This window comes from Elephas maximus, chromosome 9 (genome assembly GCF_024166365.1).
Source record: "Elephas maximus indicus isolate mEleMax1 chromosome 9, mEleMax1 primary haplotype, whole genome shotgun sequence".
Lineage (NCBI taxonomy): Eukaryota > Metazoa > Chordata > Mammalia > Proboscidea > Elephantidae > Elephas > Elephas maximus.
In genome coordinates, this window is record NC_064827.1 from 78,788,340 (window position 1) to 78,801,980 (window position 13,641).

General features: G+C 42.5%; 1 pseudogene; it reads left to right on the forward strand.

Moving 5' to 3' along the window:
• The first annotated feature begins 8,832 nt into the window (after positions 1 to 8,832).
• Positions 8,833 to 9,546, forward strand: LOC126083239 (RWD domain-containing protein 1-like; annotated as a pseudogene).
• The last annotated feature ends 4,095 nt before the right edge of the window (positions 9,547 to 13,641 follow it).

Consider the following 13,641-nt stretch of genomic DNA (forward strand, 5'->3'; position numbering starts at 1 on the left):
AAAATTAACAAAATTGATAAACCACTGGCCAGACTGACAAAAGAAATACAGGAAAGGAAACAACCTGAATAAGAAACGAGATGGGCCATATCACAACAGACCCAACTGAAATTAAAAGAATCATATTAGATTATCACGAAAAATTGTACTCTAACAAATTTGCGAACCTAGAAGAAATGGATGAATTCCTAGAAAAACACTACCTACCTAAACTAACACAATCAGAAGTAGAACAACTAAATAGACCCATAACAAAAAAAGAGATTGAAACGGTAATCAAAAAACTCCCGACAAAAAAAAACCCTGGCCCAGACGGCTTCACTGCAGAGTTCTACAAAACTTTCAGAGAAGAATTAACACCACTACTACTAAAGGTATTTCAAAGCATAGAAAATGATGGAATACTACCTAACTCATTCTATGAAGCCACCATATCCCTAATACCAAAACCAGGTAAAGACACCACAAAAAAAGAAAATTACAGACCTATATCCCTCATGAACATAGATGCAAAAATCCTCAACAAAATTCTAGCCAATAGAATTCAACGACATATCAAAAAAATAATCCACCACGACCAAGTGGGATTTATACCAGGTATGCAAGGCTGGTTTAATATTAGAAAAACCATTAATGTAATCCACCATATAAACAAAACAAAAGACAAAAACCACATGATCTTATCAATTGATGCAGAAAAGGCATTTGACAAAGTCCAATACCCATTCATGATAAAAACTCTCACCAAAATAGGAATTGAAGGAAAATTCCTCAGCATAATAAAGGGCATCTGTACAAAGCCAACAGCCAACATTATTCTAAATGGAGGGAGCCTGAAAGCATTTCCCTTGAGAATGGGAACCAGACAAGGATGCCCTTTATCACCGCTTTTATTCAACATTGTGCTAGAGGTCCTAGCCAGAGCAATTAGGCTAGACAAAGAAATAAAGGGCATCCAGATTGGCAAGAAAGAAGTAAAATTATCTCTATTTGCAGATGATATGATCTTGTACACAGAAAACCCTGGGGAATCCTCCAGAAAACTACTGAAACTAATAGAAGAGTTCGGCAGAGTCTCAGGTTACAAGATAAACATACAAAAATCTCTTGGATTCCTCTACATCAACAAAAAGAACATCGAAGAGGAAATCACCAAATCAATACCATTCACAGTAGCCCCCAAGATAAAACACTTAGGAATAAATCTTACCAAAAATGTAAAAGACCTATACAGAGAAAACTACAAAGTACTACTGCAAGAAACTAAAAGGGACCTAACTAAGTGGAAAAACATACCTTGCTCATGGATAGGAAGACTTAACATAGTAAAAATGTCTGTTCTATCAAAAGCCATCTATACATACAATGCACTTCCGATCCAAATTCCAATGACATTTTTTAATGTGATGGAGAAACAAATCACCAACTTCATATGGAAGGGAAAGAAGCCCTGGATAAGTAAAGCATTTCTGAAAAAGAAGAAGAAAGTGGGAGGCCTCACTCTACCTGATCTTAGAACATATTATACAGCCACAGTAGTCAAAACAGCCTGGTACTGGTACAACAACAGGCACATAGACCAATGGAACAGAATTGAGAACCCAGATATAAATCCATCCACATATGAGCAGCTGATATTTGACAAAGGCCCAGTGTCAGTTAATTGGGGAAAAGACAGTCTTTTTAACAAATGGTGCTGGCATAACTGGATATCCATTTGCAAAAAAATGAAACAGGACCCATACCTCACACCATGCACAAAAACTAACTCCAAGTGGATCAAAGACCTGAACATAAAGACTAAAACGATAAAGATCATGGAAGAAAAAATAGGGACAACGTTAGGAGTCCTAATACAAGGCATAAACAGAATACAAAACATTACCAAAAATGACAAAGAGAAGCCAGATAACTGGGAGCTCCTAAAAATCAAACACCTATGCTCATCTAAAGACTTCACCAAAAGAATAAAAAGACCACCTACAGATTGGGAAAAAATTTTCAGCTATGACATCTCTGACCAGCACCTGATCTGTAAAATCTATACGATTCTGTTAAAACTCAACCACAAAAAGACAAACAACCCAATCAAAAAGTGGGCAAAGGATATGAACACTCACTTCACTAAAGAAGATATTCAGGCAGCTAACATGAGAAAATGCTCTCGATCATTAGCCATTAGAGAAATGCAAATTAAAACTACAATGAGATTCCATCTCACTCCAACAAGGCTGGCATTAATCCAAAAAACACAAAATAATAAATGTTAGCGAGGCTGCGGAGAGATTTAAACACTTACACACTGCTGGTGGGAATGTAAAATGGTACAACCACTTTGGAAATCTATCTGGCGTTTTCTTAAAAAGTTAGAAATAGAACTACCATAAAACCCAGAAATCCCACTCCTCGGAATATACCCTAGAGAAATAAGAGCCTTTACACGAACAGATATATGCACATCCATGTTTATTGCAGCACTGTTTACAGTAGCAAAAAGCTAGAAGCAACCAAGGTGTCCATCAATGGATGAATGGTTAAATAAATTATGGTATAGTCACACAATGGAATACTACGCATCGATAAAGAACAGTGACGAATCTGTGAAACATTTCATAACATGGAGGAACCTGGAAGGCATTATGCTCAGTGAAATTAGTCAGATGCAAAAGGACAAATATTGTATAAGACCACTATTACAAGATCTTGAGAAATAGTATAAACTGAGAAGAACACATTCTTTTGTGGTTACAAGAGGGGGGAGGGAGGGAGGGTGGGAGAGGGTTATTTACTGATTAGATAGTAGATAAGAACTACTTTAGGTGAAGGGAAGGACAATACTCAATACAGGGAAGGTCAGCTCAACTGAACTGGACCAAAAGCAAAGAAGTTTCCAGGATAAACTGAATGCTTCGAAGGTCAGTGGAGCAAGGGCGGGGGTTTGGGGACTATGGCTTAAGGAGACCTCTAAGTCAATTGGCAAAATAAATTATATTAAGTAAACATTCTGCATCCTACTCTGAAGTGTGGCGTCTGGGGTCTTCAATGCTAACAAGCAGCCATCTAAGATGCATCAATTGGTCTCAAACCACCTGGATCAAAGGAGAATGAAGAACACCAAAGTCACACGATAACTATGAGCCCAAGAGACAGAAAGGGCCACATGAACCAGAGACTTACATCATCCTGAGACCAGAAGAACTAGATGGTGCCCGGCCACAACCGATGACTGCCCTAACAGGGAGCACAACAGAGAACCCCTGAGGGAGCAGGACAACAGTGGGATGCAGACCCCAAATTCTCATAAAAAGACCAGACTTAATGGTCTGACTGAGACTAGAAGAATCCCGGCGGTCATGGTCCCCAAACCTTCTGTTGGCCCAGGACAGGAAACATTCCCGAAGACAACTCATCAGACATGAAAGGGACTGGACAATGGGTTGGAGAGAGATGCTGATGAAGAGTGAGCTACTTGTATCAGGTGGACACTTGAGACTGTGTTGGCATCTCCTGTCTGGAGTGGAGACAGGAGGATAGAGAAGGTTAGGAACTGGCAAAATCGTCATGAAAGGAGAGACTCAAAGGAGGGAGTGGGCTGACTCATTGGGGGAGAGTAAGTGGGAGTATGGAGTAAGGTGTATATAAGCTTATATGTGACAGACTGACTTGATTTGTAAACTTTCACTTAAAGCACAACAAAAATTATTTTTAAAAAAAAAGGCCAAGAAACTTGAGTAGACATTCCTTCAAAGAAAATATAGAAATGGTAAATAAGAACATAAAAGATACTCAACATCGATAGCCATCAGGGAAATACCAATCAAAGCCACAATGAGATACGACTCCCCACCCGCTACTAAAAACCCACTAGGATGGCTATGATAAAAAAAGGCAGATAAGTGTGGGCAAGGATGTGAAGAAATTAGAACCCTTATACACTCCTGATGGGAATATAAAATGGTGCACGCACTTTGTAAAACAGTCTGGCAGTTCAGTTAAACATACCGTATGACCCAACAATTCCAATTCTAGATATTTACTTAAGAGAAATGAAAACATATGTCCACACAAAAACTGATACACGAATGTTCACAGCAGCATTATTCACAGTAGCCAAATGGGGTAAACAACCTAAGTCTCCATCAACAGATAAATAGATAAACAAATGGTGGTAAATACACGCAATGGAGTATTATTCAGTTATAAAAAAGAAATGAAGTTCTGATACATTCTACAACATGAATGAACCTTGAACACTTCAGCAAATAGGCCAAATACAAAAAGACATATTGTATGATCCCACTTACTGAAATATCTAGAATTGGCAAATTCGGAGACAGTAGATTAGTGGTTCCCAGCGGTTGGAGGTGGGGGGAATGGGGATTGATTGCTTAATGTTTATAGACTTTCTGATTGGGGCAATGAAAAGCTTTGGAAGTAAATAGTGATGATGGTCTCAAGACATTGTGATTATGATTGTCTTTGTCCAGTTGCCATCAACTCAATTCCAACTGCTGACAACCCACATGTGTCAGAGTAGAACTGTGCTCCGTAGGGTTTTCAGTGGCTGATTTTTCAGAAGTAGACCTCCAGGCCTCTCTTCTTAGGTGCCTCTGGGTGGACTCAAACCTCCAACCTTTTCACCAGCAGCAGAGTGTTTAAGCATGTGCACCACCCAGGTACTCCTGTGATTGTAATTAGTGCCAGTGAATTGTTTGCACTTAAAAATGGTTAAAATGACAAAATTTACGCTCTGTGTGTTTTACCACAATAATAATAATAAAAAGCTTCATGGAGGAAACAGAATTTGGAACAGGCCTTGAAGGGTGAGAGGATTAAAATAGCGACAGGGAGAGAAGCGGGCATCTCTGGGGGGGGGTCGCTGTTAACCTCCAGCATTGCTTGAGCAAATGGCACTGTTGGCTGATGGGAAGTGTCTGGGGCAAACTACGTGGGTGGACAGTTGTCAACACAGAAGTGCAGACCAGCAGGTGCTTCCCTTTTACAGTTGGACCTAACAGTGGTGAGCAGGTTGAATCACCTCGTGGTGAGCAGGGGCTGCCTCAGTGAAGTGAAAGTGCCCAGGATGCTCGTTCTGTTTGTCATTAAAATCCCCTGCCCAGGAGGAATGGTCTTCCAGTTACTTGAAGCTTATTTTGTAAGCCAAGGTCCACTGAGACCACAGCTGAAAGAGCCCTGGTGGTGTGATCTTATCGGTGCTGAAAGGAATAGTGGTATTGTGACTGTGGTCAAATTGTAACCCCTGGGTGTGAGAATATTCTCAGCCTACTAGGGGAGGCACTAGACTGTATGTTTCCACATGGAAATACGGGGGACAGAAAGCTGAAAACATTTCTCCCCAACACTGAAAATGCCACTTCTGTGTTCAAGGGGCTTGTTTAGCTGGTTTATCTTCAGAATCTCGAGTAGCCTGGCCCTATCACTCTAGAGCCAAATTATTATGATTTTTAAGCCATATTTTTAAACAACACCAAATCGTGGAACAAAAACTGAAGAAACCCTTTGCAGAGCTGAAAGCAGTTAGAGGGTAGATCCGGATTGTGGGAGGTTCCAAAATAGCCACTGTCATTGCTGCTCCTCCCCCTTCTCTGTTGTGTTGTGACTTGTTTTGACCAATGGAATGTGATGAAAGTGACATGGTGCCACTTCCAGGCTTGGGCTTCAATAGGCCTTATAGCTTCTGCTCTTGTGCTCTTGGGACCCTAAGACGGCCATGTGGACAGTCGACTGGGCGAAGACAGGCAGTCCCCTCCATTGCCCCAACCGACAACCAGCTACACCAGACATGTGAGTGAGGCACTTTGGGACAAGTTGGGCCCAGCTGGCCCACCAACTGACTGCAGATACAGGGGTGACCCCACTTGAGATCACACGAGCCTGGCCCAGATCAGAACTCTCCAGCGAATTATGAGCTAAACAAACGGCGGATGTCTTAAACCACTAAGTTTGGGGATGGTTTGTTACACAGCAAAAGTGACTGTTACAAGGATTTAATTTGCTGCTGTCTCCCAAGTCAAACTTTCTACCCTCCAGCTTTTGAGTGTGTGATATGCTTATTGACCTAGTGTGTGACTGGGCAAAGGATATTTCAGTAAGGAACTGAATATCCGTGTTTGACCTGACTATCAAGAACTCTCTGGCACATGCTGCCATCTCCCGTAAATTAGAATGTTCCAATTCAGTAGAAATAAAGAGGAAAAGAAAACAAAATGACCTGGCTCGCTCACTGAGGTCATTGAGCCAGATGAATATCCTGCCCTGAGTGGATGGTTGTAAACAATGCCTTCCTTCTCCATGGTGGGAAACTATTCTAATTTAGTTTTGTGTGTGTGTGTTTTAATTTTTATTGTGCTTTAAGTGAAAGTTTACAAATCAAGTCAGTCTCTCACACAAAAACTTGTATACACCTTGCTACATACTCTCAATTGCTCTCCCCCTAATGAGACAGCCCGCTCCCTCCCTCCGCTGTCTCTTTTCGTGTCCATTTTGCCAGCTTCTAACCCCCTATACCCTCTCATCTTCCCTCCAGGGAGGAGATGCCAACATAGTCTCAAGTGTCCACCTGATCCAAGAAGCTCACTCCTCACCAGCATCCCTCTCCAACCCGTTGTCCAGTCCAATCCCTGTCTAAAGAGTTGGCTTTGGGAATGGTTCCTGTCCTGGGCCAACAGAAGGTCTGGGGGCCATGACCACCAGTGTCCTTCTAGTCTCAGTCAGACCATTAACTCTGGTCTTTTTATAAGACTTTGGGGTCTGCATCCCACTGCTCTCCTGCTCCCTCAGGGGTTCTCTGTTGTGTTCTCTGCCAGGGCAGTCATCGGTTGTAGCCAGACACCATCTAGCTCTTCTGGTCTCAGATTGATGTAGTCTCTGGTTTATGTGGCCCTTTCTGCCTCTTGGGCTCGTAATTATATTGCGTCCTTCGTGTTCTTCATTCTCCTTTGATCCAGGTGTGTTGAGACAAATTGATGCATCTTAGATGGCTGCTTGCTAGTGTTTAAGATTTTGTGTGTACTTTTAAATTATTTAAAATTTCTTTTTCTTTTTTTGTTGTTGTTGAGGATATACACAGCAAAATATATACCAATTCAACATTTCTGCATGTGCAATTCAGTGACATTGATTACATTCTTTGAGTTTTGCAACCATTCTCACCCTCCTTTTCTGAGTTGTCCCTCCTCCATTAATATAAACTTACTGTCCCCTAAAGTTCCTTCCCATCTCATCTTTCAAGTTGCTGTTGTCACTTTGATCTCATATGGATAGTTCTTAAAAGAGCATAATGGTCAAGGCAAATATTTTCTACTAGTTAAGGTAAACTATTGTTTGGTTTTAAGAAGACAGCAGGGGGTATTAGTTTGGTTTAGTGTTTAAAGACTATCTCAGGGCAGTAGTTTCAGGGGTTCATCTAGCTCCCCGAATTATTTTAAGAATGTTGGTGAGTCTGTGCTTTTCCAATTTAGGTAAAGTTGGTGGCCTATGTGTGCTCATTACCCATTACTACAGACTCTCTAATTACCATTGAAAGAGGTCTTTCTCCACCCCTTTTTTCTTGTTAGCAGATCCTGGTGTTGTTCAGACAAGCCACCTCCCTGCAAGATGGCTATAGTCCCTTCCAGCCATACCCACTGCCAGTGACTGTCTTGGGCACCAGCAGGGGCAATTTCCCAAATGTAGGAGCCCTGGTTGCACAGTGGTTAAGAGCTACTGCTGCTAACCAGAAGTTCGGCCGTTCAAATCCACCAGCCGTTCCTTGGAAACCCTTATGGGGCAGTTCTCCTCTGTCCTATAGGGTTGCTATGAGTTGGAATCGGCTCAGTGGAAACGTGTTTGGTGTTTTTGTTTTAGAGGCTTCTGGAAGTGCTCCTTGCTGATAACAAGAAGGCCCCTCGCCTTCTCCAGGGCATAGCCCAGGCAGCCTGGGATGCCTGGTGCTGAGCAGGCATCTTGGACCGCCAGGAGAGCTGCCAGCACATGAAACGACCAAGGAATGGGTTCAAGAACCCAGCTCTTTGGTCACGCACTTGCACTGCTGAATCAGCCAAGTCTGGAGTTGTCCTTCAAGATCAACTGATTAAGTGTCCCACAGAAGCTGAAAAGTCTGAGAAATGCCTCGACAGATGGGGCACTCCCTAAGGAGGGCAGCTCTGGCCAAGGGCAGAGTTTCGGCTTTGCTAAGTGGAGGTTGGCCAGAGCTGCCACCAGAGCACGTTCTTCCTGGCCGGCCCCACGTTCATGTCCACCAGTGAGGAAGCCTTATTTAAGGGCGTGGGCCTGCAGACATCCGCAGGCCTGCCCAGGAGACAGTTTAAAAAAAAAAAAGTGTGTTAAATTAATATCGACACTTAGCAGGGTAAGGAAGAAAAAGGCCACCACTAATATCTGAAACAAAAAAAAAAAAAGCTGAATTTGGAGAAGCCCGCGCGGGGCTGTGGCTCCACAGACCTGGCTTGGCTTTGGGTCCCGGGCCTCCCAGCCAGGGACTCTGCACCTGCACCCACCCGGCCGCCCTCTAGGCTCAGCCGCAGTCCCGGCTGCAACGCGCCACCTTGGTGTCTGGGCGATCCACGGGCAGAGGCGAGGGTCATGAGGACAGATTCCAGCGAGGAGCAGCGCAACAAGCTGGAAACTCCGGAGTCCATCTAGCCCGACTCCTTCACAGTTAATTATCAGAAACTCCACCCCGCTTCACCATTACAGTGACATCTGAGGCTGGAGAAAATGATGCAACTGTCCAGACTACGCTCAGGTTTACATACAGTGAAAAATACCCAGATGACGCTCTCCTTTATGAAACATTCTCCCAGGAAAATCTAACAGATAGTGATGTCTAAGACATTTTAAAATTATTAGCATTACAGGCAGAAGGAAACCCTGGTATGGTGATGATCTTTACTTTAGTGACAGCTGTGCAAGAAAAGTTAAATAGATCAAATAAAAACTAGAAGAGAAGAAGAAAAGAAACAAAAAAGAAAAAGAAGCTGAAAAGCAACTGTTTCGTGGCACTCCTGTTACAATGGGGAATTTCTTAAGTTGGAAGGCCAAGTTTGAGGCAGAACTCTTGGAAATTAAAAAGAAACAAATGAAAGAAGATGAATAAGCAGGAAAAAACAAATTAAGTGGGAAACAGCTACTTGAAACAGATCATAACCTTGACACACCTGATACCCCGTTCTTGGAGGATGCTGGAAATAACGTGGAAGTAGATGAGTCTTTGTTCCAGGAACCAGATGGCTTGGACCCTGGTGGTGTGGTGGTTAAGTGCTACGCCTGCTAACCAAAAGGTCAGCAGTTCGGATCCACCAGGAACTCCTTGGAAACTCTGTGGGGCCATTCTACTCTGTCCTGTAGGGTCGCCATGAGTTGGAATCCACTCCATGGCAATGGGTTTTGAGTTTGGAGAATGCTGGAAATAACGTGGAAGTAGGTGAGTCGTTGTTCCAGGAACCGGATGCCTTGGAGCTGGAGGATGTTGAGGAAGACCCACATTACAGTCCTGCTGACCCAGAGAGTGACTCAGCCGACTAATGGGCTGTCCCCATCTGCAGAGAGGCGTGACTGCCACCGCATCTGTGGCTATGCTCAGAGCGTTTTGATTTCCTTCCTTTTTTTCTAAGAAAAAATAATTTCCAGTAGCATGTGCTTCTGATAACTTTCATCCTTGAACTTAATAAACTGACCTTAAAAAAAAAAAGCTGAATTTGTTTCCTGCTGGGCCAGAGGTTGGAACTTGTAAGACACAGTTTCCCTGATAGGGTTTGAGGAAGGTGAAAACTGAGCTGGAATGTTTGGGGATTGGTTGCCTTTGGCTGCAGGGATGTGGTTAGTGCAGCGAGGCAGTTTCTGATTGGCTGACTTTCCGAAGTATGGTTGCTGAAATAATTAAAAATGATTACTCATTGATTAACCACATTTAGAACTGGTTCTAGTGGCTACTTGTTACCTTGGCCCCAGAGTAGTCTTTTCCTAAGAGGGTGGGCACTTTATATTCTCGGTATTCATTGCATAATGGTTATGAGCACAGGCTTTGGAGTTGAGCCTGGCTTTGACTTCCCCGTGTGACCTAGATGAGTTAGGCTTGCTTGTCCAGTTTTCACATCAGTATAATGGGGATGATGTAAGTGTCTCCCATATAGGACTTCTGTATGGATTAAATGTAGCAATCTATCTAGAACTCTTATGATATGATGCTTAAACACCAAACCCGTTGCCTTTGAGTCGATTCCAACTCATAGCAACTCTGCAGGACAAGAGTAGAACGGCCCCATAGGGTTTTCAAGAAGCAGCTCGTGGATTTGAACTGCCAGCCTTTTGGTTAGCAGCCGAGTTCTTAACCACTGCGCCAACAGGGCTCCGATTAAAATGCAATTTGGAAACTCTATTCGTGTTGCTGATCAGATAAAAGGCAAGCTCCTTCTCCAGCCTAGGAGACTTGTGTGGTCTGGCCTGGCTGCCTCTCTGAGCTGCAGCCTCCCTGGCCTTATGAAACCTGAGGTGTTTCCCCTGCCTCAGGGCCTTTGCACTCTCTCCCCACCTCCCACCCACCCCACAACGTGGTAACATCTCCTCCTTCATGCCTAGTGCCTCCATGAAGAGTCCATGGTGGAAGCTGTTCTTGGCACTCCCCATGCTCCTGTAGCTCTTTATGCCTTCCCTTACTGACACCAAATCACAGGTTGTAATTCCGCCCTTTGTGTGTACATCTGATGAATGCCCCCCAGCACAAGGCTGCTCAACTGAAAAAGGGCAAAGGACCAAGGGCCTATTAGCTGAATAAAGAAACGGAATGAATGAATGGATTAATTATTGACTAGGCAAGTGTCAGAGTTTTAATAGTTTATTATTAGCAAAGAATGTCTGCCTTGCGCATTGTGCTCTTTTAAGAACTACTTATAGGGGATCAAGGAACCCTGGTGGCACAGTGGTTAAGCACTCAGCTGTTAACCGAAAGGTTGGCATTTTGAATCCACCGGCTACTCCTTGGAAACCCTACGGGGCAGCTCTACTCTGTCCTGTGGGGTCACTATGAGTCAGAATCGACTTGACAGCAGTGGGTTTGGTTTTTGGGTTATATGGGATCAAATCGACAACAATTCAAAAGAGCAGATAGAAAATTTAGGAGACAGTGAGTTTATGTTAATGGAGGCGGAACAATTTGGAAAAAGACGGGGAGAATGGTCACACCACATGAAGAATGTGATCCATGTCACTGAATTGTCAATGTAGAAATTGGTGTATATGTGTATGGTCTGCTGTGTATGTTCTCAACAACAACAAAATTAAAAAAAAAAAAAAAGAGTTCTGATACATTTTGGGGATGGCAAGCAATGTCACAAAACAATTTGTGTATAAATTTTTTAATGGAAAACTAATTTGTGCTGTAAATTTTCACCTAAAACACAATTTACAAAAAAAAAGTGTTGGGTGTTTTGAAGCTGGGCAGTTTTCTGCCCAGGAATCGGGAGTGTGTCAGCCCTCCTGGAAAAGCAGGCTGGGCTCTTTATCCCAGAACCGATGAACCCTCCACTCCTTCCCCTTGTAAACTGCCCTATCTATTTTAGTTCTTCAAAAATTGGTTTACAGCTTTATTTAAATTGTCAAATCATCGTCATGATTATCATCACAGCAACCTTTTTTTTTTTTTTAATTGTGCTTTAGGTGAAGATTTACAGAGAAAATTAGTTTCTCATTAAACAATTCACACACATATTGTTTTGTGGTATTGGTTGCCAACTCCACGATGTGTCAGCACTCTTGCCTTCTCAATCTCAGGTTCCCCATTTCCATTCGTTCAGCTTTCCTGTCCCCTCCTGCCTTCTCACCCTTACCCCTGGGCTGCTGGCTCACTTAGTCTCATGTACATGATTGAGCTATGTGTGTTATTGTTTGTTTTATGGACCTGTCTAATCTTTGGCTGAAGGGTGAACCTCAGGAGCGACTTCAGTACTGAGTTAAAAGGGTATCAAGGGGCTGTACTCTCGGGGGTTTCTCCAGTCTCTGTCAGCCCAGCAAATCTGGTCTGTTTTTGTGAGTTAGAATTTTGTTCTACATTTTTCTCCAGCTCTGTCCAGGACCCTCTGTTGTGACCCCTCCCCGTCAGAGCAGTCGGTGGTGGTTACCAGGCACCATCTGGTTGTGACCACAGCAACCATTGGTTGTAAACTCATCAGGTGCTAAGTGCTGGGCTTTTCACTTGGGCCCTTTACATGCTTTCTTTTCTTACAGGGACCTCATAATCACCTGTGAACCAGCACTGTTAACACCCTTATTTTTCAGATGGAAAAATCTAGGCTCACAGAGGTGAAGCCACCTGCCCAAGGTTTCAGTGCTGGTAAGGGGTAGAGTGAAATTCAAGCCCAGTCCACATACTGCCTCCATTCTGTCTTTTTTTTTTTTTTTTTTTTAAAGAGCTTAATTGAGATTTATTTTATATACCGTAAAATTCGCCCGTTTAAAGTGTGCAACTCATTATCTTTTAGTATATTTTTAGTTGTGCAACCATCACCACCATCTAATCTTAGAACATTTTCATCAACCCAAAACGAAACCCTGTGCCCATTAGCTATCATTCCCCATTCCTTCTCCCAGCCAACCCTCCTCCCAGCATCTGGAAATCACTAATCTACTTTTTGTCTCTATAAATTTGCCTTTTCTGGACATTTCATACAAATGGAATCATACAATATATGGTTGATTTGTAACTGGCTTCTTTCACTTAGTATAATGTTTTCAAGGTTTATCCAAATTGTGAAATGTGTCAATACTTCAACCCTTTTTATTGCCGAACAGTATTCTGTGGTATGGATATACCACATTGTGTTTATCCATTTATTAGTTGATGGACATGTGGGTTGTTTCCACTTTTTTCCTGTTGTGAACATTCATGTATGAGGTTTTGTATGGATATAAGTTTTCATTTCTCTTGGGTACATACCCAGCAGCAAGGGAGGATTCCAGTTTCTCCATATCCTTGTCAGCACTTGTTAATATCTGTCTTTTTGTTATTGCAGCCATTCTAGTTGGTGTCAAGTAGCATTTCACTGTAGTTTTAATTTGCATTTCTGTGATAAGTAAGGATGTTGAGCATCTTTTCATGTGCTTATTGGCCACCTGTATATCTTCTTTGGAGAAATGTCTATTCAGATCCTTTGCCCACTTTTTAATTGGATTTTTTTTTGGAATCCTTGTGGCACAGTGGTTAAGAGCTCAGTTGCTAATCAAAAGGTCACCAGTTCGAATCCACCAGCCACACCTTGGAAACCCTATGGGGCGGTTCTACTATGTCCTATAGAGCCACTAAGAGTCAACTTGATGGCAACAGGTTTTATATATATATATATATATATATATATATATATATATATATATATATATATATATATATATACCTCACTGGTTTTGCTTCTCTAAAATACCTAGCCTAAGACAACATCCCTTACCAGATGTATGATTTGCAACCATTTTATTCCATTTTGCAGGTTGTCTTGTTACTTTCTTGATGTCCTTTGATGCAAAAAAGTTTTTAATTTTGAAGTCCAATTTCTCCACTTCTACCAACAACCCAGTTTGCTCGGTTGCTTATTTAGTTACTTGGCTAAACAAATTCTGTGAAGCTAGTTCCCT